Raw genomic sequence first — 5,940 nt, 5'->3', positions numbered from 1 at the left:
TGCCTTTTTACATTTGCTTTTGGATCTCTGGTCAAACTGTTGCAAAGAGAGGAACAAAACCTTGCAGTAGTGTATGCATGAGATATTTGGTGTCTGCTAATCAAAGGCTAGACCTCTGGTTAATCCAGCCTCTTTCCAGGAACAGCTAGAGCTGGAGAAAAGTCCTGTCTTATCCAGCAAAATGCTTCTTCATGGGTTCCAGCTACACAAGACCTTGGAGACACAAGGACAAAGCCTTATTCTTTATATAGGTATTTTTATTTTAAAGTGTCTTTCCTTCCCTTCAGCTAGAGCTATAACTGTCAAGGAGAGAGATGCATCTTGTGAGAAGTATGTGTGAGTGTGTGTGAAAGTGGGGCAGGAATTGTACCACTGATGCTCTTGCTGTGCTATCTTGCTATGCTTTGGAATTGCAAGAGAAAGGATAAGAAATAGTAGTAAACTGAGAAGAATAGATTTGCTTTGGCCCCTGAGAAAACAGAAGCATCAGTAATAATAAAATGAAATAAAACCACAGAACAAAGCCCTGAGAAAAGGAATTCTCTGTCCCGACAGTTCTGAAGGCAGTGTCTAATCTAATCAGCATCAGAAATTGACAAACGCTTGCAATTTATTCAGCACTGGGTCAGCACGAGACTGGTCATGCAAATGCTGCAAAGGGAGAGTGCTGATTTTATAGGGCTCTGGAATAATGTTGTACTTAAAAGCCTTTCAAAAGCCTTTTTCTTCCTCTAAAATAGGTGATTGCCAAAGCAGCATTGCATGCCACGTGTTCGCATGCCGCTTCCTGCTTCTTTCTTTCCATTTTGGCCATCATGGGCCAGCTCCTGAAAGACTTTTCAGAGCCCTGGCAAGTGGCTTGCAGGGCAGAAGCCTCTTAGCCTATTGTCTCATTGGAGTAATTGCCATATGACTTCCTTTTCAGGTTGTGTTTCTTCCACATTTTCTTTTTCTCTCGCATAGTTTCACCCTTTACCTGATCTTTCCAAGTCTTTTCCTTATAAACATGTCTTCTGTCTTTTCCAACTAAAACAATTCTACGGCTCTGTTAATTCCAGTTCCTAGCACTCAAACCATGCTGTGAAGATACGTGGTGGTAGGTGAGGTGTTGCTCAGCCTCAAACTCTGTATGCCTGAGCCACTTTTGTGCGTGGCAACCAATGCACCACAGAGCACATTGTGTGGCACCCACTGGAGCTGCTTTCTGTTGCCTCTGCAGACAGGACACACGTACCTGTGACTCTCACTTCTACAGACACCTCCTTCTATTGGCACCTTCCAGGTCAGGAAATCTGTTGCTTTTATAAAAATGTTTTGGCTCTGATATTGCTGCCATGTGGCAGCATTAATGCAGTCCTGTCAGTTATTATGGGGTTAATATCTGATACCAGCCTCTGTGGGCATCAGACAAGGAAAATTCTGCTCTTGGGTTTAATATGTCAGTCTTGCTTTTGGTGGAGCTGTAGAAATTCTAATCTCCCCTGAGTGCAGTTCATGCTGGGGAAGAGGTGAGACAGAGATGCTGTTCTGGTTTTTGTCTGCCAGGCAGAAAAAGGGTCGTACATTTCAGCTTGCTGCCTCTTGCATTTCTTTTTATAGTGAACTGTGAGAAAGCTCTTGGTAATTTGGCCTCCATTTAATCAAAGGTTGGTTGTGTCCTCAGATGGCAGTTCATGTTAGACTTTGCCTCACTGGTAATGCAAAAAAAGCCTGTTTTTCTTGAAGGTTGCAAATATTTCCTAAACCTTCCAGAGAAATTGGTGCGGTAAAGGATTTTACTTTAAAGTATTTAATTTAAAGAAAATGGTGCATGCACTTGTGGCTGCTAGGAACTCAACAAGGAGTAGCTGTCACAGAACTGAGTGGTGAAGAGCTACTTTCTTGTAGCCATGTTGTAGGAATAAACCTTTCAGACCAGCAAACCTTCCCAAGTGCAATTGTCCAGGTCCAGGCTTCTGTTACAGCATTTGCCTGCTTTGCTGGAGCTAAAGAGACCAACTGCCTTGTAACAGCCCTTCCCCAGTTACAGACTCACAGAATGTTAGTGGTTGGATGGGACCTCAAAAGATCATCTAGTCCTCATAAAAGGCAGACAGGTTGGTTAACCATGACTTCCCCTCAGCTGCTCCCAGTGATCTTCTTATCCTTGCTATGCCTCGAGACAGCACCATGGATAAGTTGCTCTGTTGGAGAAATTCTTGTTAGCACAGCACACAAGAATTATAAACATGAGCAACCCGTGCTGGGAACTTCTTTGGTTCCCAGATAGTTCAGGAAATCGAGCTGTAAACAACTAAGCACCCCACACACAGCTGCGGTGGGCAGAGACTAGATAACCAAGGGGCTGGAGTGGGTGGTGATGGAGTCTGACCCTTAGAATGTTGTGATAAGTTAACCTATGCACACCTTACATGTAACTCTGGACCCTCTGACTGTAACCAATCTTGGTGGAGCACGCCTCTTGCTAGAAGTGTATATAAGTCACTGCATCAAGGAAATAAAGTGGATTTGACCATCTAACCATATTGGTGAACAAAGAGTCATCTTCCCATAGCGCTCCACCGAATGTGTTTTCCGACATTGCTCCATCACCTTTCTAGGTATAGGGGTGAAGCTGACTGGTCTATAGTTACCCAGTTTCTCCTTCCCTTTTTGAAGATGAATGACATTTGCTTTCCTCCAGTCCTCAGGCACCTCTCCTGTTCCACATGACTTACCAAAGATGATGGAGAGTGCCTAGAAATGACTCCCACCAGCTCCCTCAACAAACATAGGTGCGTCCCATCAGGATCTGTGGATTTATGGAAGTCTGGAATGCTTAATTGCTCCTCATCAACCAAGTCAAACTCCTCCTTTATCCTGACTTGCTTCAGGGCCTCAGGGGTCTGGCAGTACAGACAGAGACAAAGAAGGCATTCAGCAGCTCTGTCTTCTTTGTATTATCTTGCTCCACCACTTTGCCTTGTTGACCTATCTTCTAAAAAGGACACAGCCTTCCATGACCACATTCCAGTCGTGTGACCTGTCCCACCATGCTTCTGGAATTGCCTCTAGGTCATAAGCCCTTGACCACACAGAGATTTCTAACTCCTGTTTATTCCCCCATGCTGCATTCATTGGTGTACAGGCATTGCAGGGAGAGAGTGAAGCACACTGATCCCACCCTAGCAAGGTGGGAGCCCTTCTGGTCTTCATTATACTAAAACACTACCCCACTGGTGCAAATTCAGCTACAGCCACATACCCCTTCAAATTTTGAATGGAAAAATTAGTGTAATTCCATGTAATTTGTTACAAATTTTCTGTCAGCCTGCACATACTGAAGGATTGTTTCCAGTCTGCACCAGTAACTGTGCATGCCACAGATGTCTGTAACTGTGGCCCAGAGTGCTGGAGAAAGCTGATCATTAGTTTGTGTTTGCTCAGAAGTGCTGTCAGAAATGCACCCTGACTCATCTGTTCAGGAAACACGTTGAGCATGGAGGGAAAGGAGTGGGGTGAGGTGTTCTTAATCATTTGTTATGCACTGCTTGGAGTGCCACTGAGGTCACAGCCATATTGTTTGCTGAAGTCTAAGTTTCCTTTTCTCACTCATATGTGCTGGTCATTTCAAACAGCCTAACAGTGAAGATTTAGTGCAACACTCCTCGACTCAGCTATGAATCCATTCTCTGTGCAGAACTCTTTTATGTTTGTAGAGTGCACTTCACAGTTTGGCTATTTCCCCTTTTCTCTTCTTATAAGATGTAACTTCCGAGCCCTTGGGCCAAATCAACTGCATTTGACTGGGATCAGGGGCTGAAATCTCAGTACTGTTATGTTCCTATAAATTTTGTAAGGAAAGAAAAAAGACTGGGCATAAGGACTCTCTGCTAGAAGTGTTGCAAAATTGCAGCCAAAACTGTAGCATTGTTAGATGCCAACCTGGGGAAAACCTTGACTGCCATAGCAGACTGCCAATCTCAGGAGTCCAATTAATAGGAAATAGGTTTTCATCAGTCTGCTGCTCAGACCCATACACTAAGGGGGTGTATGGGTATCTAAGGCCCAGACATCCCTTCTGTCTGTAATATGGGGAGGTAGGTAAGCACTGGAAAAAAATGCCTTAGTCTAGGATCAAAGCCAAGAGGGGAAGGCTGCTTCTATAATACAGAGAGTTACTGCTTTTTATGTTTCATATTTCTGCTCTACACCAGATAGATGCTTCACAAGTTCCACAGGATGGTTTTGAAGAGCACACAGAAAAGCTGTCTTAATTCCATGGACTCTTACTGTAGAACAAGCTTCTACAGAGAGCTACAAACTCATAGAGGTAAAAGGCTAAATATGTCTCTGTTCCTATGCAACCTGCTGCTTTCAGCGGCAGACAGCCAGCACAGGTGCCAGGAACAGTCAGGCCATTGCTAATTGATTGCTGTGGCTGTTTCTAGCTGGCAAAGCCTTTTGTGCCTTGTACGGGGGCAACTGGTGAGACAGCTGTTAACATAACTTTGAGAAAAGCAGACAGCTTCTTGAGCTGGTCTCCCACAAGCTCCATAATATCCATGGATGGTGTTCACCTCTAGATTTTAATTAACCTGGACTGCATATAGAACCATTATGGCAAATTAGTAATATCCCTCTGCTCCCAGCAGTTTGAGGACTTGCTAGTACGTGGCTGTAGCATGCAGCACAGGGTTGTGGGCTGTATGTTTTATTTTCCATCACTGAATGGACAGGATAGTCTCGGCATCTTCTGTCTCACTTCCTGCAAAAGTAAATGCTGGCTGGTGAGAGGCCTCGAGCACAAGCCCTACGAGGAGAGGCTTAGGGAGCTGGGGTTGTTTAGCCTGGAGAAGAGGAGGCTCAGGGGTGACCTTATTGCTGTCTACAACTACCTGAAGGGTGGTTGTGGCCAGGAGGAGGTTGCTCTCTTCTCTCAGGTGGCCAGCTCCAGAACAAGAGGACACAGCCTCAGGCTGTGCCAGGGGAAATTTCGGCTCGAGGTGAGGAGAAAGTTCTTCACTGAGAGAGTCATTGGACACTGGAATGGGCTGCCTGGGGAGGTGGTGGAGTCGTCGTCCCTGGGGCAGTTCAAGGCAAGGTTGGATGTGGCACTTGGTGCCATGGTCTAGCCTTGGGCACTGTGGTAAAGGGTTGGACTTGATGATCTGTGAGGTCTCTTCCAACCTTGGTGATACTGTGATACTGTGATACTGTGACATTTGTTGATTTAAAATACCTTGAGCAGCATTCATGCCAGCTCCCCCATTAGCTGTACAGTTATGTGTACCTGGGGCTGCTGACAATCCAAACTAGGGAAGTGTATCTACCTCTCACCTGCATAGTTCATTTCTGAGCTTCTTGATATTAAGTCACAGATGAGTAGCATTGCCTTCTCACTATTTCTGTCTTGGATACTGCGCACACATTTCTCACAGCAAGAGTTGTCTGTAGAGTCTCACCTCTCAAGAGAGCCATGTATTACCTTCCCAAGGTTTCTGTTACTGCTACAGAAAATGTAGATGCACCCTGATCAGCAGAGCAAAATACACAGTTTAACAACTTCCTTTTTTCTCCTTAGATTCTCTTATAGCTTTGGGAAAAAATGAAAACACTTCAAGCTGTGGTGGTTTGGCCTTGGCTGGGGGCCAAATGCCCACCAAAGCTGCTCTGTCACTCCCCTTCTTAGATGGACAGTAGAGAGGGAAAAAGTAACCAAAGGCCTGTGAGTCAAGGCAGAAGCAATTTAATAGGATGAAAGGCCAAAGCAAAGGCTGTGCATGGAAGCAAGAGCAAAGATGTTATTCTCTGCTTCCCATAATTCAGCCACTCCTGTGAAGCAGGGCTCCAATATGTGTAGTGGTTGCTCTGAAGGACAGACACCATCAACAAATGTTCCTTCACTTCCTTCTTTCACTTAGTTTTATATCTCTGGTCAGTTTGGGTCAGATGGCCTGG

This window comes from Pogoniulus pusillus, chromosome 2 (assembly GCF_015220805.1).
Source record: "Pogoniulus pusillus isolate bPogPus1 chromosome 2, bPogPus1.pri, whole genome shotgun sequence".
Taxonomy (NCBI): domain Eukaryota; kingdom Metazoa; phylum Chordata; class Aves; order Piciformes; family Lybiidae; genus Pogoniulus; species Pogoniulus pusillus.
This window is presented reverse-complemented; position numbering follows the sequence as displayed.